The following is a 12,529-nucleotide window of genomic DNA, read 5'->3' as shown; positions in this document are numbered from 1 at the left end:
ACTTGAAAGATAAACCTGCAGAGATGATTGTATTATTAGAAAACCTTTCTGCACCTGCTATGGATCAAGAACCACAGGTCTTTCCACTGCACCATTCCAGAAGATCTCCCAAACCTAGAAACAGACTGGACTGGTAATAGTAAGACAATTATACTACAGGGCAGAATAATCCCTTGTAATTGCTTGAGGATTAGGATAGTCTATCTCAGCCTCTTATTTAGGATGTTTTGTTTTGTTGTTGTAAGTTTATTATTAGTAATAATTTAAAGGGGGAAGAGTGTAATGTTGTAGGTATTTTTGTTATGCTTATTGTCACCTGGTGGCAAGTGTGAGAATAGCTATTAACTGTTAAAAGCACTAATGCTGTATTGAGCATGCTCCAGTGGGGTGGGGTGGATGTGTGAGGAAATGTTTGAAGTTGGAGGCTACTTAGCTGTCTATGTGAACCTGTACCGGAATAAAATGTGTCTTTTTTAGGTGTAATCTGTTTTGGGTCTCCACACACTACAGGAAAATGGTCAGTCTCTGGCATGATCTGAAGTAATTAACCAGGATTAAGGTTGTCAGAACAGCACCAAACTGAGGCTAGGGTAAGCATCAGTTATGACACATGCCTTTTGTATAGATGACAAATTTTACTTGTTTGGCTTAGAGCAGGGTAACTTGAGTGTTTTAGGGTATATTTAGTTGAGCTGAAGTTATTCAAGTTTCTGGAATATGGCTTTCTGACTGAATTAAAGTCAGTCAGACTGGATTTGTGTTTGGTACAGATTGAGACTGAAAATATCCAGGGCCTTCATAGTCATGCCAAGTTAAGTAGGCCATTGATGCTGGCTCAGAAGCTATTCAGGGGTTGTTGTCAGTCTGGAGAAAGAAAGAAACCTCCTGCCAAACTCCAGTGTTGTGGCTGTACCATTCCTCCTGGTTAGCGAATACCCTATCTTCTGTCATAGGAGTTGCTGCCAGCCCCAGTGCTCTCTCTCGTATAAAATGGGGGAAAATACCAGATCCTGGACGAGACTCCAGCTGATTGGACTTAAAAAAACCCAAACCTTGGAAATTGGTGGGGGCAAGTGGATGAAGGGCAGGACAGATTTCACCCGTCTTCCTCCCTGTCAGTGATCTACTGCTGGATTGGGAGGATCTCCACCTTTGTTTTTAGACCCTTGCTATGAAAGTGGCCCCTTGTAACAAATAGTGGTCCCCTTTCCTGCTCTCTCTGTCTGACCTTTGAAATGGAGCAAATGTGAGTTCAAGAAGGAATTTCATGGGCCAACATCTGCAAAGGCTATTTTCATCCTGATTGGGTCTGAAGTGTTTTAGATGCTGCATGGCTTTAAAGCTAGAGATGGGCCTGACCTACAGAATTTGGTTAGGGATTTGGATTAAAAGATGCACTCTACCCACATTTGGAGGTGTTTGGATTTGGTGTTCTGGTTCAGTAATATTATAGGGTTGAGGTCCAAGATATGAAATTTGGATCTGGACCCAAACATCCCAAAAGTTTATTGGTTTCAAATACAGTGTTCATGTGCTGATGCATCTCTGTTTAAAATCAATTATTTAAATATCCCCTTTAAACTTGATTAGCATGGAAACATAACTGCAGAACATTATTTGGTACATATTTATTTTAATTAAAAGATTTATTTCAAAGTGAATGCTGCTTGTTCCCTAGGGGAGCCAACAGGTTTAGAGTCCTTTTAGACCATCCCTGATCATCCCTTTGAGTTTAGACTGTTAGAATTGTATTTAAACTAACCTCTGCAGGTTTCTGGTAAGCTAACTGATGAAGGAACAATGTGTCTATGTTCTACTTTAATATATCTGTCATAAAATTATATGTTTAAATGTTAAGCATTAGTCTGTGGTAATGTTTTCCTATTGGGATAGGTGGTTGTGCATTTGTGATGGATGGGAATGACCTGTAAATAATAATAATATACACAGATTTGCATATATGAGACTGATCTATTATAGATATGGATATTAATGGGGGCGTGCATTTGGTTTACAAGAGCTACTGTACTGAATATGGCTCACACTTGAAATATTTTACTAGGAATAGCACATTTTGATGTGGCTATTTATAAGTATGTTCTTGTGCAACAAGGACAGATTTTAATGACTGCTTTATTTCCTACCTAATGGTATTAGGCAAATAAACAAATATACATATTTTTCTACGGACAAATAAGCTATTCCCCAATGATCGCTGCATGAATGTCTTGAAATAGATGTTAACTATGTAATTTATAATGGGAATGTTGATTCTGAGTCTTGATGTTGTTTGTTACAATGAGGTACTGTATACTATAAAATGCAGTCTATGTCTCTTGTAGCTAAACTGCAACTTTCCTGTTTTCTAATGTACAGACTATTCTATTTGTATTCAAAGGTGAGGTATAACATACTGAGTTCTATTTCATGCCATTTTTATTTATTTCTTCTATCTTACATAAACAGCATGGGAGACATTTATATTTTTAAAACAGTTTTAGAACTGACACTGTAATACTTGTAGATATTTTCATGTAAAGTAGCTCAATTGTTTTAAGGCTTAGTTATGTTGGGGTGGACCATACTAGAGAATGAGCAATTTATTTTTTTTTAATTTGAAGAGAAACCCCAAAATGGTAGCTTTGTGCCTTTTGGGAGGCATCATGGGTGATGACATTGTCCAGCGTGCCAAGGCCTTAGTCCGGCAAAGCATTAAGCATGTGCTTAAATGCAAGCACGCAAGCAGTCCCATTGACTTACCTGGTTTATTTTATCCTGATTTGTTTGTTTTTTTTATTGTATTTAAAGGCTTGTGTGTTATTTCCTCCACCCTCCCCCAACCTGTGCCCAATAAATAAAATCTGCCCTATGTGAAACCAGTGACAAATTTATTTCATGTAAATTTCCCAACTTTGATCAGACTATGCATAAAGCTGAAGAGGATTCAGATCACTTTCTTATACCAAACACAACACACACTACTCTCTCCAGTGGCATTTTAAATTGTTTCCCCCCAGTCCACTGCAACTGGTATGCCTGGGGGAATTCTGCACCAAAACACTAAAAATTCTGTGCACAGTATTTTAAAATTATGCATATTTTATTTGTCAAAATAACACAATATAATCACGCCAGTTTTAATTATTTTGGTATATTAAAATACCTGCCAACAAGTCAATCTGTAACAATACAGACAGCAAAAAAGACTCAGGAAATGTTTTTTAAATTCTTTACTAGGCATATTAATAGATAACTTTGAGTAATAATTCATTTAAACTACAACCCAGAAACATATTTCCTCCACCCCACAGGAGTAGTGCAAAGGCTTGGGGGAGTCAAGGGTAATGGAGGAGCTGAGGGACAGGAATTGCTGGGAAGGACCCTGGGAGTGAACCTGGAGGGTTGTTGGGTGTGGGCGGTAGAAGTATGGAACAGGGTTTGGTTTTTTTTGGTGGGGGGAGGGATTCTAAGGGAGTTGGGGAGCCTCCCATATGCAGATTGTGGCTCACCCTAGCCTCTCCCAAGTAGTCAGGTACATCTGCCCCTGTCCCCATATGTCCCTGCATCTCCACTCAGCCACCCCTTCCTCTGTCCCCATATATCCCTATACCCCCACTCAGCCACCCCTCCTCCCCCTAACTCCATGTGTCCCTGCACCCCCTCCCACTGTCCCCATGCACTCCCAGTCCCCATGCAGCGCATACACCCCTTCCCCTCTGTCCCCATGTGTGCCTGCACCCCCACTCAGCCACCCTCACCCTGTCCCCACATGGTCCTTTACCACCACCCCTAGTGTCCCTGCACCTTCACTTCCATTCAGGTCCTTGCCCCTGTCTGTCCCCGCCAATGGCCCTTCTGAACCCCAGTCTGTAACCCTCCCATCAGCCCCATGTACCCCGCTTTGTTTGCCCCCCCCATCCTGTGCCTCCTCACCTGGCCCCATAGGCAGTATGCTGTGAGGCATGCAACCTCTCCTCCCTATTGGCTGCTACAGTGGAACTGGCTGCCCTCTTTTCTGGTGCCACAACAGCCCCTGGCAGGCAAAAGGTGCAACTGCAGCACCATTTCAGCAGAATGTATTTTCTGCAGAGAAAAAAAATCTGCGGGGGACATGAATTCTGTGCATGTGCAGTTACACAGAATTCCTCTGAGTAAACTGCCGACATCTGATTTATGTGTCATCATTCAGATTAAGTGTATGGATTAACAAAGGAAAAGAGAGGGTGAAAAATAACAGAAAAAGATGCTTTGTCACCCAGGGGCTCCTACTCAAACATACTTTTTCACATGAATTCTCCTTTGAGCATCAATTATGCACCGGTCACTAGACCAGTGTTTCCCAAATTGTATTGGTTCAGTGATCACCTGCTTAGAAAAAATGCAGATTGAAGTGCTACATGCACATTTTCTGTACATTTGTTATAGGCCTTAGTTAGGTGTACTTATTTCCAGATTGTAGTAAAACAACTGCCTAAAATATTCAATTAGGCCAGCCTTCGTAAACAGCCCAGGGATCTAGACAGTGGATCACAGGAGATACGCAGTGAAGCAGCCATTATTATTAGCCCTTTGGGTTACTTATACTACATGAAACAAATATGTCATAAGTGACTTTGTGATATAGTGTGATTGGGTCTGACTGAACTATGTTCATGGGCTTGCCTTTTTAACTTGCCTAAGTAGCTCGGAGTTCCTGCTAATTCAGATCTGGGTTATGCTTGAACAAGGCTCATTCTGCTTCCCTTTGACAAAATTTAAATTGAGAAAAATACAGAACATTGTGAGTAGCTCTTGGAGAAAACAAACCAACCCTCCCACCCCAGTGCATTAATGAGAACGGGAGACGCGTGCAACAGCAGTCAAAAAAGCTAACAGAATATGGGTAATAATTAGGAAAGGGCTAGATAATAAGACAGAAAATATAATGTCACACTCACTATATAAATCCATGGTATGCCCACATCTTGAATACTGCGTGCAGCTCTGCTAGCCCCATCTAAAAAAGAGCTATTGGAATTGGAAAAGTTACAGAAAAGGGCAACAAAACAGCTTCCATCTGAGGAGGGATTAATAAGACTGGGACTTTTCAGCTTGGAAAAGAGATGACTAATGTGGGGATATGATAGAGGTCTATAAAATCATGACTGGTGTGGAGAAAGTAAATAAGGGAGTGTTATTTACTACTTCTTATAACACAAGAACTAGGGGCCACCATATGAAATTAATAGGCAGCAGGTTTAAAACAAACAAAAGGAAATATTTCTTCACACAACGCGCCGTCAACCTGTGGAATGCCTTGCCAGAGCATGATGTGAAGGCCAAGACTATAACAGGGTTAAAAAAGAATTAGATAATAGGTCCATTAGTGGTAAATAGTCAGGATGGGCCTCTAATCTTTGCTTGCTAGAAGATGGGAATGGATCACTTGAGGATTACTTGTTCTGTTCATTCCCTCTGAAGCACGTGGCATTGGTTTCTGTCAGAAGACAGGATACTGGGCTAGATGGACCATTGGTCTAGGGTTGCCAGGCCTCTGGTTTTTGATCGGAACATGCAGTCAAAAAGGGATCCTGATGGCTCCGGTCAGCACTGCTGACTGGGCCATTAAACGTCCAGTCAGTGGCATGGCGAGGCTAAGGCAGGCTTCCTGCCTACCCTGGCTTCATGCAGCTCCTTGAAGTGGCTGGCTTTTCTCTCCGGCTCCTAGGCAGAGGCATGGCCAGCCGGGCTCCGTGCACTGCCCCCGTCCTGAGCACCAGCTCCACAGCTCCCATTGGCTGGGAACCGCTGCCAATGAGAGCTGCGGGGGCGGCACGTAAAGCTTCCTGCTTGTGCCTCCACTTAGGAGCTGGAGGGAAATGCCAGCTACTTCCAAGAGCTGGCTGAGGTAAGCACCGTCCGGAGCCCACACCCCAAACCCCCATCTGCACCCTCTACTCCCGTCCCAGCCCTGAGCCTCCTCTCACACCCAAACTCCCTCCCAGAGCCTGCACCTGCTCCTGCACGCCGAACCCACACCCCTAGCTGGAGCCCTCACCCACCCCACCCCTGCTCCAGCCTGGAGTTCCCCCCGCCCCTGTACCATTCATTTCTGGCCCCAGCCTAGACCCTGCACACCCAGTCCAGAGCCTGTATTCCCGCTCACACATTATCCCCTGCCCCAGGCCAGCACCCTCACACGCCAAACCTCTCATTTCTGTCACCACCCCGGAGCCCTCACTCCTTCCCACACCCCTAACCCCCTGCTCAGCCCGGTAAAAATGAATGAGGGTGGGGGGGATGGAGTGAGCGGGGGTGGGGCCTCGGGGAGGGGCGGGGCAGGGCAAAAGGGGTTTCATTTTCTGCAATTGGAAAGTTGGCAATCCTACATTGGTCTGACTCAGTATTGCCATTCTTAGACTCTTAGATGTGAGCAAAAGGAGAGTGGGGGTCTTGGGGGTGTGTGTAACGGCAGGGCCGGCCTTAGGGGTGAGCCACCCGGGCAACCACCTGGGGTGTAATGGTCTGGGGAGATGGTGCCATGTGGCAACACAGACATGCACACTGCTGGTGTAGTCATCTGGTATTGGCCACTGTCGGAAGACAGGATACTGGGCTAGATGGCCCTTTGGTCTGAGCCAGGGGTTCTCAAACGTCATTGCACCGCGACCCTCTTCTGACAACAATATTACTACATGACCCCAGGAGAGGGGAACCGAAGCCTGAGCTGGCCCAAGCCCCGCTGCCCCAGGCCAGGGGTGGGGAACCAAAGGCAAAGCCTGAGCCTCACTGCCCCAGGTGTGTGGTGGGCAAAGCTGAAGCCCAAGGGCTTCAGCCCCAGGTGGGGGTGGGGCCTGTAACCTGAGTCCTGCCATCCGGGGCTGAAGCCCTCTGTCTTCAGCTCTGCGCAGTGGGGCTCGGGCTTCAGCTTCGGACACCAGCAAGTCTAATGCCAGCCCTGGTGACCCCATGACTCATAGTTTGAGAACCGCTTACCCAAAATGGCTGTTCTTATGTATAGCCAGAGACTGCTTGGAGCTGGCAGGGGAATGTCACATGTGAGGGTGGGGTGCACCCAGACTTCTCTGGGCTTCCTCCTCGTGGAGGAACAGGGGGTGAGTGGTGATGCACAGATATTGCTCCCCCCTCCCCCAATATTCCTCTGTGCCCCCCAGGGGCAGAGCCATCCATACTCAGCAAAATTTGTAGCACCTCCTGGGTTTTAGTTTCCACCCTGTGGCCTCTTCCTAGCCCTGTTCTAATCTGACCCTGCCTGCAGGCTCCCACCACAACTGGCTGCTGCAACCTGGTGAGTCTTCCTCTGGAGGGGATCTAGTACTTAAAAGTGAAAAAGCCTGCCAGACCTATTAGCACAACACTGAAACTGTTGAAGAGCCAGTCAAGTGCTAAGGAAGCCACCGTAACAGGCATTTAGCAACCCCCAGGTATATACTGTCAATTTCTGAATTTACTGACAAAAACAGTTGTGCATGACTGTAATATTTACTCAGAACATGTTAGTCTACAGAACCTTAGTTTAAAATGTGCTTTAAAAATATTTCATTAGTGTGTTGCTGAAGATTATAAATATCACATCTCTTAAAAAAAATCCTTGCATGGATTTTTAGATGCAAAGCTGAGTAGTCATCGTTAGTCTTAAATGCTTGGCTCATCAGACATAGTTTTTTAAAATAAATCCTTCAAACGACCACCCTTTTCTAAAATAGACATGCGAGCCCGGGCTGCCGTTGGGCATGGGGCACTAGTTTAAGAATACTGCACAGGGCCCCAAGGACGGCCCTGCCCCAGGGGCTCGGTGTGGGCAGCAAGGCGCAAGAACCAGTGCTCTGTGCACCCAGGGCACGTTCCCCACCTGTGCTGTGAGGCAAGCATTAGGAGCTGCTGCGCTCCCCTTATGCAGTCCAGGTGGGGAACATGACCTGGGTGCAGGGAGCCCTGACATGGCTCCTCATCCCTCACGCCACAGCCCTGCAGGAGGAGTAGCTTTTGAGATGAAGCAAGCAGCAATGCCAGGTGCTCCATGCAGCTGGGTCAGTTCCCCCACTGGGACGGGAGGGTAGCGGTTGGGGCAAGGATTTGGGGCACAGGAGGGGAGTGCAGGGATTGAGGTGCAGAAGGGGGCAGGGGTTAGGGGTGCAGGATGGGGGGATGCAGGGATTGGGGCAAAGGGGGCATAGTGCAGGGGTTAGGGCCCGGGGATGGGGGGGGAAGGACCAGACCCTGGAAAGCGCACAGGAGCCTGGGGCAGTTGGGAGGCCAGGAGCAATGGGGGCCAGGGCTGTGCCCGTGGGAGCTGGGATACCAAAATACAAGTTCAGCCAGGGCGACTCTAAGGCTAGCCTTGTGTAAAGGCCGAGGGCTCAGCAGGGCGAGGTGGAGGTGAGGCCTTTAGCTGGGTGGCTGTCAGCTTCAAAGTCATCTTGTGCCTCAGCAGCGCCACTTCTCTCCGAGGCAGGGCCCACAGTCACCCGCAAAGCTGGAGGAACTGCACAAGGTCACCCTTTGCTGGGGAGAGCAGCCAGCTGCTGCTCAAGAGCCAGGTGACAGGCTCTCCTGCAGCCTGTAGCCAGACTTTTAGCCACTGAACTCGACTGTCCTGTCAACTTATCCAGGCACCTGCTGACCCTGGCAGCAATGTCTGCAGGACAGGACGGATGTAGGGGGGGAGCTGCAGCAGGTGGCGGTTGTCGTTTGGTCCCTGGGCTCCTTGGGGCTTGAGGCTACGCAACAGCTCGGAACTGGTCATCGTATGCATGGGCGGCAGGTATCTCAGGTCCAGGCCAGGGGAGGCTAAGCCTCCCCAGTCAGCAGGGCATGGACCCGCCCACCCTCTTCCCGTATGACCCCAGCCCAGGCTGCTCCTCTTTCCCGAAGTGGGCTGGGGCTGGGGTTAGGGCGGGCCAGCCAGTGACTTGGGGCAGTCAGGTCAGTGCTCAAGCTGCCTGGCGCTGGGGCCACCCAGCGCTCTGGGGCTGGGGGCACTCGGGAGGGCTGGCTGGGGCGGCCTGGGGTGGGCTGGTTCGGGTGGGCTCCTCCAGCTGCGGTGGGGAGCTCAGGGCTCTGGCGGGGAAGGAGTGGGAGAGGGGGGTGGGGCCGCAGGCAGAAGGGACGGGGCTGGGGCCTAGCCTTCCCCAATGGGTGGTTCATGAGCTGCCCACCGTCTTATGCATGTGTCTTTCTTGGGTGAGGGTTGCGCCTGTGGCATGATCTGGAACTTCACTTCAGTACTTTGAACTGTGCCACTCAGTTCAAGCTAAAGGCTAGGAGAAGGAGAGAGCCAGGCACCTGTGTGCCACGTCTGAGAGTACAGCAAGCATCTGCATAGCCACGGCCCAGGGCTATATACTACGACCATGCCGCCTTGGTTGGTGAGCGTTATTTACCATAAGAGCGCAAATCGGACAGGAAGTATTTTGCTTCCTGGCTCTCTGTGACAACTGTTTGACCCCCCGCCCCTCCCCCAAGAGATTTTTGACATGCACCTTCCAACCAGTTGTACCACAGCGTGGGAACCCCTGCATTAGATACAGGATTGCCGTCCGTTTGGGCAGGTACATGATTGAAGGCACAAATAAACATACAAAAGCCACATGCCACAACCTGCCCATGCCCCCGAAGACTATGGACACCGCAGTGAAATGTGGCCTTGCCTGCAGAATTTGGTTCTGGCCTTAGCTCTCATTTAGGTGTTAAAGCAGGGAATTATCCTGATGGGAGCTGAAGGTGCCCCCTTTCTTCACTACTGCTACCATGGTCAGTCTTAACTAGAAAGGATCTCCGGGTGCAGCTTCATCCAGGGACAACAGGTGTTGTAGTCCACTATGGTTCCACCTCTGGTTTTATTAGGATTGGTCTCCTGGTTTAAACTTGGCTATGCTTTAGGCTGCCTTGTGAGGGTTAAAAACTCTTGGATTTAAAAACTCAGCCTTATAGTCCTGGAGCAAGAGTCCCAGAGGTTAGTCTACATTCTGAGCATAGCAGCCTTGGTCTGATCTCTCGACCCTTAAACAAACAGCCTTATTGACCAACTTCCAGCAACCCTGACGTCTACGGGGCGCCTTGTCTAGCTCTTTAATGGGCTGAGCAGCCTGTTGCTAACTCAAAGTTATCAAGAGCCTGTAACTATTTTGTGACCTTCTCACACTCACATACACCTGCCAAACATTCTCTCTGCTTGAGTCTACTTGGCCTCTGAGTCACCTCATGGTCACACAGGCTTGTAAGTATTGCTCTAGAACTGGAGTAGCATCCTAGCCCCAGCCCTTGCTACTGGCATCTGTTGAACTAACTGGGCACCTGGAACCATCATTAAGTGCCACTGTTGCAGCAGTGGTCAGTAAGTTCCTTGGATCCCAGAACGCTCAGGCCTGTGCGTTAGCGTAGATCCACTGTTCACAAGGAGCTTCCTTAAACATACGATTTCAGGAATATGCCAGGGAATTATGTTCTGATTACTGTCACCATGCACCTGTTGCATCCTCTACGCTGAGCTACCACTATAATTTCTTCCTTTTTGTGCGATAAGATACCACCTATCTTTCTCTCCCTGGAAAAGCTTTTAATCGCTAGGAACAGCTACTGCCCACTCTCACCAGAAGACTACAAATTGGCTACAGTAGACATCAACGTACAGTCATCCTATTATGTGTAGTCCAACTGGGGCTTGATAATCTGACTCAGAAAAAAGCCCATCTTGGCTCTAAACACTGGGATTTCCTAAATTTTTTGGTGCATATTTTTTATTCCACGCCTTTGCTGCTCTTTGTTCTGCACATTGGATGAAACTCTTTTCTCAGTGGACAATAAAGTGGGCTATACAGAATGCAAGCTACAAAACAAGTCTGCAAGCACTGAATGCCAAATGGGTGCATGGTACAAAAGTTTACCAGTTACTCCACCAACGGAATAAGAAAGGCCAAAGGTGATAGTATATAGTGTTTCAGTTGTGTATTGTAATGGCTTGTATTTCTAAATTGCATTCTCACTGCACAATCACCTATGCTATTATGGTGATGCAGCCACCTCTGGGATGGCAATTGATTGCCATTTACAAGATCATCTCCCTTTCTGACCAACAGAGCTTGATCATGTGTGTTAGCTCTGGCTGACCTGTTTCCCCACCCCCGCAAACTGCTACAGAGGGAATGTTTTTTTAAAAAACTGATCCTTAAGAGTCATCATTTCTAAAATGTGTCTCATAAGGCCTGGTGTACATTACATACCGTCATCAGATTCTAGTTTGCCACATACAATTACTAGCAGGCTTTTGCCTGCTGTACATAAAATGTTTTCTGGGAAAGTGCTGCACTGAACCACTATCTAAGATGCCATGCCTATTTGCTTATTTAAGATCCCAGCTTGCTCCTGCTGAAGCCCCTGGAAGTTTGGTCTTTGGCTTCAGTGGCAGTAGAATTGACCCTTTATAATGATTTAACTATGCTTCAACTAAATGTGTCGGTGAAATCCTGACTCCACTGGTCAATGGATTTAATCCATAATTTTGCAGGCTCTCATTTCATAAGATACCTTCATGGTTTAGTAGTATATGAACATTTACACCTAGGAGCACTGTCATGCTGACTTGAACTCCCATAGTCTGGTAAGACAAATGAAATAATTTCTCTTGGATACAGACTTAACATCTCTGTGACCTGCAGACTGGACTGGACTGGACTGCCCTTGAACCTGGAATTTGCTTCCCCTCTTTGTCTGCTGGATAGCGTGAAAGACCTATTTCTTTTCTCAGGCTTTTCCCTGTAGTAGTTTATGCTAGGTATTTGATGGGAGAGTCTGTGTTTATATTGGTCAACTGTATTTCTTTAGAATTTAGGATATTTTTTTTTGATCTCACTTCTACTATGTTAAAAGAACACTAAGGTTGCAAAGTCAAATACGCAAAATGCTAAAATTGAGGATGCCAAGCACTTTAATTCAGCCCCCTTGTGCATATGCATTATCAGATGCTGTTCCTTCCACTGGACCCCTGAATTGTTCAGTGCACAGGGATAGATGGTGCTTACCTACCAAATAATTCTTTTTGTTCTCATCATTCAATGTGTGTCCCTATTGTTTACTTTCGGCACATAATTCAAACAAAAATCCCCGATCTGAAGCATGTAAGTGCTAGAGCTTCTCAGCAAAATGGCTGTACAAACTTATTAGCAGCCATATTTTCCTTTGCCCTTGTTCTAGGAAATGTTTTAGCTGAAACGTAAAAAAATCTGAAGCAGAGGCAGACACCCTGAATGGAAAATTTAAACCCAAATGGTTGAAGTTTGGTAAAGTTATAAAAATGGAAAACAGGGTCTTATACTGGAATGTCAGGGGTAACCTTAACTCTAGGCATCACTTATAATATCCAGTAAGTGACTTTGGTATAGAGCACCTTCCAAACATTCAAAATACAAAACAAACACATTCTTCTGCTGCAAAAAATAACCACTGCCACAAGGATTATGATGTGCATGCTCAAAATGAATTCCAGCATGTAGCAAAAGTGCTGGAATTACCTTTAGCCAAAGGAGAGAAG

This window comes from Lepidochelys kempii, chromosome 4, assembly GCF_965140285.1.
Source record: "Lepidochelys kempii isolate rLepKem1 chromosome 4, rLepKem1.hap1, whole genome shotgun sequence".
Taxonomy (NCBI): Eukaryota; Metazoa; Chordata; order Testudines; family Cheloniidae; genus Lepidochelys; species Lepidochelys kempii.
The sequence above is the reverse complement of the archived record's forward strand: the minus strand, read 5'-3'. Positions refer to the sequence as shown.